Source organism: Nelumbo lutea, chromosome 1 (assembly GCF_056320005.1).
Source record: "Nelumbo lutea isolate HS-2025 chromosome 1, American lotus-T2T, whole genome shotgun sequence".
Classification (NCBI taxonomy): domain Eukaryota; kingdom Viridiplantae; phylum Streptophyta; class Magnoliopsida; order Proteales; family Nelumbonaceae; genus Nelumbo; species Nelumbo lutea.
Window position 1 is genome coordinate 145540851 of NC_142684.1, and position 16140 is coordinate 145556990.

General features: G+C 33.3%; 1 long non-coding RNA gene and 1 pseudogene across 2 annotated transcripts; both read left to right on the forward strand.

Moving 5' to 3' along the window:
• The first annotated feature begins 264 nt into the window (after positions 1-264).
• On the forward strand, positions 265-6692 carry LOC148878159 (uncharacterized). Of its 2 annotated transcripts, none has more exons than XR_016100809.1 (4): positions 265-563; positions 3303-3575; positions 3685-3766; positions 6481-6692. It is a non-coding gene; the product is annotated as an uncharacterized LOC148878159 (long non-coding RNA). The 2 variants fall into 2 exon arrangements; XR_016100808.1 differs by having other exon boundaries at positions 3699-3766.
• A 1705-nt stretch (positions 6693-8397) lies between these two features.
• On the forward strand, positions 8398-14333 carry LOC148878160 (mitochondrial arginine transporter BAC1-like; annotated as a pseudogene).
• Positions 14334-16140: the final 1807 nt, after the last annotated feature.

Genomic DNA, 16140 nt, shown 5'->3' on the forward strand with positions numbered 1-16140 from the left:
AAAAAAATAAAGAATAATCTTTGTAACCCACTTTCTTTTCTAGAAAAAAAAATTAACGAACAGTTTTATTCCTTCTAATGATAAAATGAAATTTTCTTGCAAAATCCAAAGAGTGCTTGGTACACAAAGAAAAACGTCCTGACCCAATGGTTTAAAGCTGGCGGTCTTAGAGCTAAGGTGGCGTTCTAAAATGACCGCCATTAAACCAGATTTCGAGTCTCGCACGGCGGTGACAAAAGGGCGCTAAAGTTAGAAATCCAAAATGCTCCAACCTCCCGCGTTCTCTCCCACTTCTTGACGGAAAGGTTGTGCTAGCAGAAAATTTTGGCGGAGAACACTGCTTCTCGACAGAAAGGTTCTGCTTCTCATAGCACTGGACTGAGTGACTGGTCAAGAAATCGACGGGAGAGGGGAATACCAGCATTGAGAAGGCATATGGCGTTTTTCCGCTCATTACTCGCTTGAGAAGGCTCCAAAAAGCTTGAGAAGGGGAATAGCAGTGTTTTGTGACTCCGAAAAGCTTGAGAAGAAGGCATACCAGCAATTGGGAAATCTCCGAGAAGGTATAATGCCATATATAATCCTTTGATTGTTTTTCATGGTTTAACAATTTTGGGGATAGTGGGTAATAGCGTTTTTCTCCCAATCCAGAAAGGTGAATTCAGGTTTTGGATAAGAGGTTGAAGGTAAAAGGGATTCTGGATAGGAGGTCGAAGGTTTATGGGTGTAGATAACACTTTACTTTTCTTTATTTTTCATTCTTTTAAATGGAGATTACAAAATATGCATGGAAAACCCTTCGGCCTCCTATTTTTTCTTCTTTTTCTATCATTTGCATTCTTTGTTTCTTCTTCCTGCTATTGTTGCAAGGAATACGACGATGCAATCCAAATCTGACTCTGTTGTTCTCCCTTTAGTTGCAAGAAATGTTCAAACTTTAAATAATGCTTTAAGTGCATCCAGATTTGAAGGTGCTGATTTTCTTTATTAATTATTTTTCATGCTTTAGTATAAAAGTGACTTTGTATTGCAAGGGAATTTTAATTTGTTTGTCAAGGGAATTTTGTATTACTGGTATAGTTTATTACTTTATTTACTCATATGCGTCATGTTCCTTTTTCTTTTAGTTAATTAGGTTAGGTTTTGGGATAAGAAACTTAAATGCTCCAAGTGTATCGATTCCATCTTGGTTGTGGCTTCATCTCCTATTTTATAAATTAATTGTTACTTCCTGTATTTCATAATTGTTGATTATTCTGAGTCTTACTACAACCAGGATAAAAATCATACCACCAATGCTCTGTTGTAATATGTTGACCTCTTTCACTATGTTCATTTAAGATGCTTCATTTCTTTTCTGGTCTTGCTTTCCAACTATGTTGATTAAGAAAGTGGAACTGGATTTAGATAATGATCTTTATCATTTAATGTTTTTTCGTTTATCTTCAATGGCATTGGACTTTAGATTTTGTTTTTCGTTTGATTGCCAAAAAGTAGATTTTAGATTTTGTTAATTGTTAATGGCCCTGGTATTTTATTTTCCAAAATTCTTCCTGAGATGGTTGCCAATGGTAAGTAAGAAATTATATAGAAACATTTAAAGTTATCTCCACCTTGGACTGTAACTTCTTCCACAAATCTGCTTCACCAGGGGATATTTGTACTAATTTGCCAAAGGGATCATCAAAATCCTTTGAACCACCCAACCTGCAAATGAAGAGAAAAAGGACATTAACAAGTCATACCAAAAGCTTCATCTACAGATATGCTTTATTGTGATTTGCTGATTACAATGTTTACAGTTGAATTGAGTTGCATCTTTGTACTTAGCAAGTTAAAGGTTGTCCACTCAGCACATTGTTGTGGCTGCATGTATGAGCATGTGGTAGCCAACAGAGTTAAAAAACAAAGTAGGAGCTATAAAAAATACAACAAAACCAGTTCACAAACATAAACTCCTTCAGTGCTTAATTCACCAGTTTTCCACAACTAGTTTGTTGAAAAATTCCTCTAGAAAACATTAGTTCAACATACCATGTTACCAACTCAGCATATAATCAGATATACATGCTACTGCTAACATGTCCATGCTATTGAATTCTACATTTCCAAAGTAGAATGGTTTAGCATTACATATAGAAGGGGAAATCCTCATCTACAATGGTATTAGAATGAGTTACCATATCCAATTGGCCTGAATTTCCATGGGATCTCTTCTTAAGCTCTGATTAAGCAGATTATCACTTTTGTATAATGCTTTCGCTTCAGCCATTGAAAGTTACCATATCCAATTGGGCCACAAAAGCTGAGTACTATATTGTCATTATGATCCCTACTCTTGACACTCCCTGATTTAAAAGGCAGCATTCATCAAAGTTGAATTTAAGCCTGCCCAAGCAGTCCACCTACTACTCTTTGTTGTCTTTTAAGTTCTAATTTGAAACTCAGCCACAATTTCCCAAAGAAGCAATTTTATATCTTGTTTACATTATTGAGAATACATAATTTATCTTTGGCATGTCCTTTTCTCTCTTTATGTTTTGATCATTAGAAGGGGCCCATTGCTTGGTGTGGAGGTAAAATGAGACTAGCCACTTTTCTATCTTTATGTCAGATCAGGTATTCCCACCCTGCTATAAGAATTATTTTTTCTCCCCTTCTCTAGTCTACATTTTATCCTCCCTAATTAACATGTGATAGTTCAGAACCTCTCTTCCATCCCACAATAAACAGATAATGAGTTTGAAAAGAGACTATCTTCTCTGAGAACTAAGTACCTTTCAAAGGGAGGGAGGGTGACATTCATAAAAAAGTACATTAGCTAATTTACCATCCTACTACATGTCAATGTTCCCTATTCATTAGTAACATAGCTAAGAAGTTAGGAAGAATCCAAAGGGAATTGCTTGGAAAGGGTGGAGGGTGGAGAGAAATCCATTGGGTTGACTAGAAGAAGAGGTAAAATTGTTGTTCTTTGTTATAGTAATAGATTCTATTAATGATCAAAAAACAAAAAGAGGTAAAATAATAGATAAAGAAAGTACTAAATCCAAGGAGTGGAACTCATCCCAAATTCTCCCCATAAACTATAGTAGCATATACACAAGGACAAAAATATCAACATAAAGAATCAAATATATAGGTAGTTACATTGGGTGGGGGTGATAGCCTTTTTTTGATAATTATTAAGTTATCTATGTTACATGCACAGATTCTCTAAATATATAACTGCGAAACCAGAACTAAATAAATTAACATAATTTCACTTTTGATATTTTTTCTGCATTTTCAATGAGAAATAGATGCTGATAATATTATAATCGGTGGTGGAAGCAATATGATCCATGAAAATGGTGTTCTTGAGTAGCTTCTTTGCCAAGATAAGGAAGATATAATGTTGGAGAAAGTTAACAAGACAAGCAATTGTGATGTAAAGATTGCATCTCCAGATGAAAGTTCAGAACTTGTGCCCCAGTTAGAAGAGAGCTTGGCTTTACATTCCGCTACAAAGGATGTTCAAGACAGATCAGTAATCCATGAGGAGTGAGGACAGCAACGGTTTGATCATAGATAAGGTCTGCTCTATAGCCTGCATTAGTATCTATTGATTGGTTCAGTCACCTCAATTGTGAGGTCAAAACAGTCTGTTGCACCTGCAACTAACTGGAAGTCAATTAATGATAGGCAATCTGTTGAAGGCAATGCAGGTTCAATCTTGCAGGGCAACATAACATCTTCTGGAACAAGTGCTGCCCAACAATCCCAGGTAAATTCTTAGTCTTTGTCCCTATATCTATAGCCCAAGTACATACTCTCTTCGCAGTTAAGATTCATTTGGTCTTGTCCAGGAAATACCATTGTTTCCATTAATGATCATGATCATGATCATCACTTTTCTTTTGCTTTCAACAGCAACATGGAAAATCCGTTTCAGCTCCCAACACAAATGTTCAGTCTAAAATAACTTCTCTTTTTCCCCATTTAGCATGACTGTGGGTGCATGTGGTTGATGCATATGGGAATCAAGTTAACCTCAAGCTCATCCTATCTTGGCCTAAACAAGAGTGGTGGTCTTGTTTAGCCTTTTATTTAATTGGATTTGTTCATAATTGGATCAAATATGGATCTGCCCTCAACCTAATCCGATTTGATAATATTTGAATACATCTACATGTGATGGAATTAATATTATCTGTTAGAGTTATTTTAGCTCCTCTCGTTTGTAATATTATTCTCAATTAGTGAATATTCTGTTATTGATAAAAAATATATATTATCTGTTAGAGTTGGTGTGAATGTTGTATGCTTACTAAAGAGTCAAAGGTTCAAAGATCTCATAGACGTTATTCATAAGTTATTTTATTCATATTCATGATATATGATATTATCTGGCTTCAATTGTTTGTGAAAGTATATGCTGAAGTGAGCATTACCATTAGTTCATTATCTCTTAGGTGCATTCTAAGAAGAGATAATTGACTTAGTTCAGTTTCCACCTTGAAATTATAAATGGTAGTATCCCCTGGGAAATCTAAAAGCCACCATAATTCCTATAACTTCCCATGTTTTCTGACAAAATACTTTAACCTTCACACTTTGACCTCAAAAATCTCCTTTCCAGCAATATTATCTTTGTTTTATTACTTATGAAAATGAAAATCCACATACTGAAGCATGCTAATAGACTAGTACATATAAAATTTTAAAGTTATCTTGTTTATGTTAAAAATGGAATCTACAACTCTTTGATCTTTTTATGTTCCATCAGAGACCAAACTCTAATTCTCCATTGATGAGAAAACAGGGCCTTTTTGTGTATTCCAAAGCTTAAATGTCCTTCCAACTTAAATTCAAGTATAATAACCTTTATTGGGATTTGTGGTAGATTTATGAAAGAATTTATGTTTGTGAAATCCCACCATCAACAACCTGAAAATAAAACCAAAAGTTGCAAGGCAGCAAACATAAATTGAAGTTTTGACATGGAAATTGCTTCTTTCTTCGTGTTTGTTCAAACATAATAAGTTCCCAACATACTTGTAAACATAAATCCCCCATCTCTTACACATTCAAATAGTACTTGATTAAGATATTCAAGTTTCTCTAACACACACACATTACTAATTTCTTAAAGTAGAAATATTTTGGAGAACTTAAGATCTGCAAACAAATGGAATAAGCAGATTACTTTTGAAGCCAATAAATTTATATTTGAAGAAATTACATAGAAAAAGTAGTGCTTTTGAAGCTTCCCTTTGTGATTTCTAGTCGTCGTCTGTACATGCAGAGATATTATTGATTGGGTTCCTAAGGCTGTTGTGATCAGTACACTGCAGAGATAAACTGGACTGAAGCTTCGGGGTTCCCAAGGCTGTTGCTTTGGTCAATGGTAAACTTAGGAAAGGGACTGTGCTATAATCAGAGTTTGTTGGATTTTATCTAAGGAAAATCGATATTGTTGATTAGTGTTAATGAAGGCTTCAAATCTAAAGCTATGCAATGGACTATGAAGCTAAAATTAAAAGTCTAAAGCAAACTTATGGAATTACAGAGTAATTTTTTTATCAATAATGGAGCTACAAAGAATAAAATAACCTCAATGCTTTTAGACCACAATGAGTGAAAAAAAAGACAACTCAAGGAAAAAAAGTATTATAGAAAGCAAGGGGCAGCTGTGGACGTCAAAATGACACCGTTTCCATGATTTTCTTTTGGATAGGTACACCATTTCCATGATTTTCCTACTAAAACATTTTAATGGAAATTTTCATTGTCTTTTTTATTGGAAATGGTAAATTTCATTAATTTGGAAATATTTCCCTCTACTAGAAATAATGCTATTGCTTGGCTGAAGAATCTTGTTTGGCTAAAGAATCAGCCAAACCATTTGTCTTCAAGAATAAAAAGCACTTCACTAAATATTTTCCTCTACTAGAAATAATGCTATTGCTCAAACTTGAGGCAAGTTGATTGTCATATGGAAAATGCAATAAGGAATCAATCAGCACCCTGGAAATATTGGTGGAGTATTCAGACATTGGTGGAAAATTGAGAACTAATCTTGGTGATATTTTAGCCAAATATTGAGCTCCCAAAGGGACTGGGGACACCACTAGAGCTGAAGAATTAGTAGTTTTATAAGTGTTGGGACTGGCTAGATCCTATGCCTTTAGGAACATATTGGTGGAAGAGGATTCTAAAGCAGCGGTGAACTGAATAAGGAATGAATGTCTAGGTTAGTCAGAGTTAACATCTTTTCCGAGCAGAGATAAGGCATCGTTTCAAGAACAAAAAAAATTGATATGGCTAACACTCTAATGCTTGACTCAGAGACTGGCTTGCCTTAATGTTAATATATAATTGTTCTTTTCATCCAAGAGGCCATCAAGGTATTTGTTTGATCTATAACGAAAGAAATTATGATTTTAACACATCTATTGAATGAAAATTATTGTTAACATTTTAATGCTTGATTTGCAGGGAGTGGTGAAGGAATTCAAGAAAGCCAAATTTGAATATCCAAAAGGAAGACAACTACCATTAACCGTGGCTTGTACTATTAATATGTTAATTGGATATTGTTGGAAATTTTGAAAGTTTTTAAGGTTCTTGTATTCTTAATATGTCAATTGGTAGTATTGTATTTGAACAATTTGTTTTTGAATTTTTTAATATAATTAATCTTTAAATTACTAGATGTTTTAAACTACATTTTTAATTACTAAAGTAAACATGTATCAGTTGTCATAGGATTTCGTAGGTATATTATAATGTTGAATCATTAGAAAAAGTCAGGTACCAAAAATGCTAAAATTGAGTAGGTATATAATTTTTTTAAAAGAAAAAGGTCTGTGCCGGCGGTCAGTATTTGCCGGCTTAGCTATGAACGAAACGGAACTTGATGCTATTAACAAAACCAAATATGGCGGTTTAGACCGCCAGTTAATCAGGATGAGTCGGCTGTCTTGGAAAAACCGCCGCTTTAGAAAATTTTGAACCGATTCAGTCCAAGGCGGTGGTCTTTCCCAACTAAACCAGCAGTCTTGATCTAAGGCGACACCCGCTTAGGCGGCGGGCATATGACCACCGGTTTAGACCATTTTTCTTGTAGTGAACTTTGTTTCTTCAAATATATAACTTCGCAGGCCTGCTACCGATGGCCTTCTCTCCAGCGGGCTGGAATTTGTTAGCTGTGTTTTTTCAACAGCCACAAAATCCAAAGGTGATGATGAATTTTGACTTTAGACACCAAAAGAAAGAAGTCAGAGAGAGAGGTCTAAATGTGACCGAGACGGATTAATCTAAATAGTGTCTTACATTTGCTTTTTTTTTTTCTGAAATTTTGAAAAAAAAAATAAAGGATAAAAGAGTAACAAGGCACGTTTAAGTCAATTTATGAGAATTGAGGTGTGCTTAAGTCACCCAAAAAGATATGAAGTTACTTTACCCAGCATGTTTATGCCCAATAATGTTACATTTTATTCTGGGTTAAAAATTATTTATTCCTTCTTTTCTGAAAAGGAAGCTGAAGGAGAAGCCCTTTTATCTAAGGTTGTATTTGGTTTGAAGAAAAAAATAGGGAAAGGAAAGGAAAGCTGAGGAAACCTTTACAAATCTTGTATGAATTTTCCTTTCTTTCTCTACTTTTTCCTTCAAATCAAACATAGCGTAAGGGATTGTTTTGATACATTTATATTGAAGGGGGATAGAGTTATGGTCCTTTAGAAGTAGTATATTTATGTTACACTAAAAAATCTTAACCTAAACTTAAAATGACTAATGCACATAAGCAATACATACGCACACACATGCATATAAACGGTTGTAGTAAATGCATGTGCACGTGCATTTTACATGAAAATTTTAAATTTTAATGACAATTATTATTATTATTATTATTAAAATTAAAATTAAATTTTATATTCCATTTCTGTTATAAATAAAAATAATTTTATTTTAACAATTATTTTTATTTAGGGAAAATTTCTTAAACTACCCTTATGGTTTAATTAATTGACTAATTCTACTCTTATTGTTTACATATTTTCTTAAAGTACTCCTGCTGTTTTTGACAATTGTCTAAAACCTCCCTTACCATTAATTTTCCATCACATTCCCTTCACATATAACATCACACCTAAAGTATATTTCCATCTTATGAACTGTTCATTGTCCTCAACCTTGAGACGAAGAGCAAAGCGGTGGTGACAACAACCCTTTCTCCTTCCGAATGCTCTCTGTCCTCTCACTATCTCCATCTTCCCTTTCTCCCCTCAACTAGAGCAACTCAGTGGTCAAACTCCAATTTTCTCTAAAGCTACTGTGCAGTCATTTGGTATACGGTGTAATGAGAAAATCGCTTTTTGTGTCACGGTTAGAGGTGAAAAGGCTAAGCAGATGCAACTTCTAGTTGAAGATAGGAGAATCTTGAAACTTAATGTGATTATGATACAGAGAGCCATCCTACGACAAGGAAGTGCTGCCATAACGAAGAGTGGTTCCATAACGAGGGGGAGGAAATTCAGGTGGTTGAAGCTTGAAGATGTTCACACAAAGCTGTTGGGATATCCACAAGCCTTGAGGCCCTTGACCAAAGTCTGTTATTTCATGATAGATGCTCTGCACTTCTGCAGGAGAAGAAAGGTGCAAAAGTGAAACCTCTGATATGTTCTTGCTTAACCCATGTTCAGGGGAATGCATTTGAATTTGCATTCAAAGCTGCAACGGAGGAGATTGGAGTAGAGTTCTTCCATGAGTTGTTTGATTCGTCATGGATAAGGGTGTCAATGGACCAGTTTTGGATTGGACCCTGTCTAGTCCAAAATCAATTTGGATGGATTGGACCAACCAACAATATATATTGGATTGAACCAATCCGGTCCAAAATATTTATTAGATTAGATTGGACCTGGTCCGTTGATAACAAATTTATATTAAAGTGGGTTGAATTAAATCAATATCTACTCCATTGATACAAGATAAGAATATGTGTCAATGGACCGAGTTTGGGTTGAAATCAATTTAAATCAAAATAAATTTAAACAAATTGAATGACCCAGGCATTGAATTGGACTGGTCCAAATTGATCCAAAACATTCATTGGATTGGATTGGACCTGACTCATTTATAATGGACTCACATTGGACTGGATCGGATTGGATCAAATCCAGTCCAATTGACACCCCACTCATGGATAGTCTTGGAGCTGAGGTGTGCAGGGCTACTAGTCTAACAGCTTTTCCATAACTTATATTGCACCAATGACGAAAAATTGAATTTCCACTTCAAATACAAACTAAGAGAAATCCACGAACTAGCTCAAAAGAATTAACAACTTTTGTCCCACCTCCCAGCTTTGTCATGTTCAACAATGGCGTCTTTTTGGTTTTCACACGAAACATAAACTTTCTTTCAAAACAGCCTACGAATTTTGGAAAATATTGGAAATACATCAGAAAACAAGAAAAGAGAGATGACAGAATATGAAGATAAGCAAAGAGGAAAAAAAATCAAGGAAGTTGGATCTTGTGATCCCGACTTCTGCTTCTTCTTCGCTCCCAAATGCTTCAACTTTGCTGGCAAACGATGCTGTACAGATTGGCACCTCCTCTCTCGTCATCAATAGCGTCAAATCTTCTTCTAGCACGGCTCTTTGTGACCTCTAGACCATCAAAGAATGGTGCAAGTCCGTCAATGAACATAGGCCCTACAGCGGGAGAAGAAGATGAAAGGGAAGAGAGGGGGACAATTTTTTTATCCAGATAGGTTTCATTTAAAAAATTTGAGGAATAGTAAAGGAAAAATTCGACATTTCATTTCTTTATGTTAGCACTTAAGGAAGATGTCAATTTTTAGAAACAGTAGGGGTATTATAAGACAATATGTAAACAGTAAAGATTAAATTAGTTAATTAACTAAACCATAAGGGTAGTTTAAGAAATTTGCCCTATTTAATATGATAAATATATAACATTAGAAATATTGCCAAATGTTTTTAACAAAATTCTGCACCTTTTCATTTTTTGTGTTCTATCTTTTTTAAATATTTATTATTCAATTATGACATCATGAGTTTTTTTGAAGAGTTTGATCATTGACCCACCATTTAGCCAAGAAAATAGTTTTGCTTTCGGATTAGTTTTAAATTATATATTTCATCTACATTATATAAATAACTTTTACTTGTCACACTTAATTTTTGTTTGACATAATTAATATATAATTTTTTATATATTCTTTTGATTACTTGTACTTTTTATATTTTTAGGATTTATTATTTAACTATCATATAATCGATTAATCCATTTGACTCAAAGTCTCAAACCACTAACCCACCACCCTAAAAGGAAAATAGTTTGATTTCCATATTGACATTAAATTTTTTTAGAGAAAATTCCCGATCAATACCCTGTACTTTGGCTCAAGTGACAATTTGGTCCCTAAACTTTAAAATGCGACAATCCAGTACCCAAACTTTCAAAATGTAACAATCTAGTACCCAAACTTTCAAAATGTGACAATCTAGTACATGTCGTTAACCAATTCATTAATCAGTCGTTAAGTGACATTTGAAAAGTAAAAAATGCCCTTCGAATGCCATATAATTCTCTTTATCAACCATCCAAACATTGACAAAAAACTGAGTAGTCTCAAATCCTAGCCTCTTCTATTCAAAAAAGTTGGGACTATTCATTTTATTGTCAATGTTTGGATGGTTGATAAAGAGAATTAGATGGCGTTCGAAGGGCATTTTTGACTTTTCAAATGTCACTTAACGGCTGATTAACAGATTGGTTAACGGTAAAGGCAGGTATTAGATTATCACATTTTGAAAGTTCGGGTATTGGATTGTCACATTTTTGTTCAATATAATGAATGTATTGAATTGTCGCATTTTAATGTTTGGGGACCAAATTGTCACTCAAGCCAAAGTACAGGGTACCGATCAAGAATTTTTTACATTTATATCATAGATAAAATTATTTCTTATGTAAAAAACTTATTTTTGTTCAATACAATGAATGTATAATGTTAGAAATGCACCAAATATTTTATTTTTTATAAATATATAACATTAGATATGTACCCAAACTTTTCTCTATTTTTTTTTTATTTTTGTGATTCTTTGTATTTTCTTTTTTTAATTATTGTTTAATTATGACATCATTTCATTTATAGGTTGATTTTAAATTTGGCATCCCATTTTCATCATTAATAAAAGTACATTTTACATTTCATACTTATTTTTGTTAAGTATGTATATACAATAAAAGAGATATGACCAATTCTTTTTTTTGTATTATATATTTTATTTATTTTAATTTATTATTATTTAATTATGGCATTATTTATTAACCCATTTGACACCAAATGGTTGAATTGCTTAGCCATAGAGGTGTAAATCGAGTCATGTCGTCTGCGGCCTAGCACAACTCGGCATAATTTTGAGCCAGCCTAGCCTGACATAGCACGATGGTTCATGGGCCATACTAGGCTTGAGGTTTTAGGTCCATGGGTCAAGCCGATATGGCACAACCGATCGGGTTGTGCCCACCCGCAACTTGCATGCCAACATGGCCCAACATGACCCATATATATATGTGTGTGTATTAGTAATATATTATATATAATATGTATAATATATAGTATATAATATATTAATAAAATAAATAATTGTTTTCAATTTTATTATACTATTTTATTTAATTATTGCATATATAAACAATTATATACATCAAATTCATATAAAATAAAAATTTTAAATTTTTTTTCAATTTTTTTAAATAAATAGCTTTGGCCTTGTCCATGGCCCGTGTCGGCCCAAGGCTCGGCCCATGAACCAGCCCGATCCATGGCATGGCACGGCACAGCACAGCGTGAGCCCAGCTCTACTTACCCATCACCAGGAGGGCAGAAAATGGTTTTGTTTTCAAATTATTTTTCAAAATATTTATTTTTATACTAATAAAATTAGTATTGTTGATTTAATTAGTAGAAGAAAAATATATCTTAAATATAGGATTTAATGAGAGAACATATATTAAATATAAGATTTAATGAATGAGAATAGGAAAATAGTTTTATTTATAATTGGTTTTAAATTTGAGATTTCATTTTCATCATTATAAAAGCATTTGTTATTTATCATACTTATTATTATTTAATATGTTGAATATATAATGTTAAAAATGGTCCCATTTTTTTAATTTTTATACTTTTTTGCATTTTATCTACTTTTGAATTTTACTATTTAATTGTGGCAACATGGATTGGTCCATTTTATCTATTTTTGAATTTTATGTTATTGGAATTATTAATTTATTACGTACGGATTTAAATAATAGAATTTAATGATGAAAAGAAATAAAAATGCCTTAAATATATGATTCAATGAAGTTGAATGCAAGTTAATACCTTAAATGTTGTATTTAATGAAAGAGAATTGAATGCATTGAATATCTTAAAATTGCCTCTTTTCAACTCATTGAATATCAATAACCAATTAAATATGGAGGGGTAAATTTTATCCATAGAAAATAGGATTTAATGAGAGAATATACCTTAAATATAAGATTTAATGAAAGAGAATAGGAAAATAGTTTTATTTCTAATTGGTTTTAAATCTTACATTCCATTTCCATCATTATAAGAACAGTTGTTATTTAGTATTGTAGATTTAATTAGTAGAAGAAAAATATATCTTAAATATAGGATTTAATGAGAGAACATACATTAAATATAATATTTAATGAATGAGAATAGGAAAATAGTTTTATTTCTAATTGGTTTTAAATTTGAGATTTCATTTTCATCATTATAAAAGCATTTGTTATTCATCATACTTATTATTATTTAATATGTTGAATATATGATGTTAAAAATGGTCCCATTTTTAAACTTTTATACTTTTTTTTGCATTTTATCTACTTTTGAATTTTATTATTTAATTGTGGCAACATAGATTGGCCCATTTGATCTATTTTTGAATTTTTATGTTATTGGAATTATTAATTTATTATGTATGGATTTAATTAATAAATTTAATGATGAGAAGAAACAAAAATGCATTAAATATATGATTCAATGAAGTTGAATGCAAGTTAATACCTTAAATGTTGTCTTTAATGAAAGAGAATTGAATGCATTGAATATCTTAAAATTACCTCTTTTCAAGTCATTTAATATCAATAACGAATTACCTTATTTACCCCCCTTTTTATCAATAAATTTAAATATAGAAGGGTAAATTTTCAACTCATTTAATATCAATAATCAATTCTTTTTGGCATTTATTCCCAAACCAAAAAATCACTTCAGGTTTTTCTCTGTCATAGAGTGATTGAATATGGTGTTCAGTGATTTTTTTCAACACCCATATTTTTACTTACAAAAGTTAATTTTAATCCCTGGTTAATTAACTGAATAGCAGTAAGCCACAACTTCAATTTATCATTCCTTCAGCTGCTTATGGCGGAGCTATAATCAGCTTAGGTGAATTGCTGCCCTCCTGTATTTCAATTGTCTGTTGGCCATATCTCTGCATGTGACACTGAGATCTTCCAGTGTAGGATGCAAGTTGAAAGGATTGATTCGCTTGTTGGTAAATGTGACAAATACAGTAGTCCTCTTGATTGTGCTGTTAAAACAATAAAGAGTGAGGGGGTAAGATAATATCTTTGTTTACTTTGAAACATGAGAATGATGTGATTGGCACTTATTATCATCTATATTCTCAGCTTAAGGGTATATTTCGTGGAGTACTGCAACTTTATTGAGAGAATCTGTTGGAAATGTGATCTTCTTCGGCACTTATGAGTATACACGTTACTACATGTACATGCAACTGAATTCTGCTTCATCTGTCTATAGAGCCATCTGCCAAATATATTGATTCATGCAAGGATTGGTACAATCACTGGTGGCTTGGTGGTGTTGCAGTAACTACTTGACAACTTAATGCATATAAGAATCCTATGAGACTGGATTTCACAATATTTGGTCTTCTTGACAGTACTGATCCGTGGTTCTACCCTTTGATGTGGCAAATACTGTTATTCAGACTGCACCCAATTCAACTTCTAGTAGAAATCCATTTCGCATTCTGAGCTCGGTAATATGTACTTCTTTTCCTCCTCCTGTAATCCTGGATGTTCAAACCACCTTATGGCACATTCTTATCAGGACTGTTTCTGTATATATACAGGATGAAGGGAATTAAAGGATGCTACGCTGGCATTGCTCCCACATTAGCAAGAGCATTTGCTACAAATGCTGCTGCAATTATTGTTGCATGGGAGCTCACTGCCAAACTTTTAGGGATTAGGCTCGACTGAAGGCTTATTTGATGATAGTGACTTCCATTATGCTCCTGTCCTCATCCTAAATGCAATATTTAGGTAGTGTGTTGAACTACCATGAATTTGTTCATGTTTTATTAGATATAACTCATAAATTATAATTGCTAGTGAGGATGATTTGATTTTAAAGATGTCATGAGATGGAAGTTCTTACGACAACCAAATTAATTACATGAATTCCCAATGTATATGTTGAAAATATATAATTAGTGGATGTTTTTGAGGTTCTTTTAACAGGGGTAGAATTAAAAATTTTGGATGATTCCGATTCCAGTTTCTAGTTGAACCAAACAGCCAAGTCCGATTCATGACTTAACCAAACAGATGTCAGGAATAGACCATTCTGATTCCAATTCCGACTGCTAACCAAACAGACCCTTATACTTAAGCCTAATTATGGCATCCCAATATAGCACTATGTCCACAACGAAGTTCATTTTGGATAATACCTAATTATGAGTATTGGGCTCAGTTTGGAATGAGTACCAATGCAAGTATATAGAGTGCAAAATCTTAAATTTTGTATTATTTTGTATGTATTTACACTATATATATATATATATATATATTTATACTTTTTCAAACTGAGCCTTAAGTCATGAAATGAAATAAGTAAAAATGTGTTCAAATGCACGGTACATTCTAAATCTTGGGTAGAAGATGTAATACAGACAGATAGATATGTCTTGGGGATAGATGGGCCTATGGACGGGACCTACATAACCTGAGATCAGTCCCTACTTAGTAGTTCAAATTCTGGATTGGTGGTCCGCCATGAATGATAACGAGAGGAGAAATTGTAAGGATTTTTTGAGGAACCTTCTTAAGTTATGAAAAAATCGAAATGAGTGTGTTTAATAAAAAAACAGCCTCCAAACATTATCTCGATTAGGTCGATTAGTTCCGCATGGAATCAATTAAAATTAATTTCGATGCCTCCTGCATCAATGGTAAGTGTAACATTGCAAGCGTGGATAGAAATTTTTTAGGCCAAAAATTGGACTTCAAAGTACATAGGGTTGGTGAAACCAAGGTTTTTAAAATTGACCCGAACAACGAACCAGTTAAGAGTCCAGTTTCTGGGTCGAATGGTCTGACCGTTCGAACCGAACAGACAGCCCGTTCTGGCAAAAAATAAAAATAAAATAAAATAAAATAATAAAAAAACTGGCCAAATCGTTGAACAATTTGAATGGTTTGACCACCCGAGTCAGTGGTTTGCTGACTAAATCAACGGTTTTGGGATAAAACGAAACTGATCACCTGACCGGTTCCCAGTTTTTCCAATCCAACCATCTGGTCCGGTTTTGTGGGAAACCCATAATGTGGCTTTGAACTTCCCAAACAAGAATATTCACTATTAAGGGTGACTCCGAACTTGTTTATTGACTGTCTGAATAAACTCGTGTATCTCCCGTGGAGAATGGCGTCAATCATAGAGGGTTGCAGATTGTTGATTGAGAGATTCAAAGGCAGAGTGGAGTATCATCACACCTCAGAAAAGGCAACATTGCAGCAGACTGGTTGGCAAACTTCGCTCACTCAAGTGATGTATCTGATTCTTTTGAGCCTAAACCCTTAAGTATAATTAGCTGTTTTGATTTTTGTGCTCAGTTTGGAAAAAATATAAATACAAATATGTACAGTACAAATACATACAAAATAGTAGAAAGTACAAAGTTTTGCACTCTACACATTTGCATTTGTAATTTTTCCAAACTAAGCCTTGGGGACATGCTACCCCTCGTTCTTTGTAGCCCCTTAAAAGAACTCAAAATCAGCA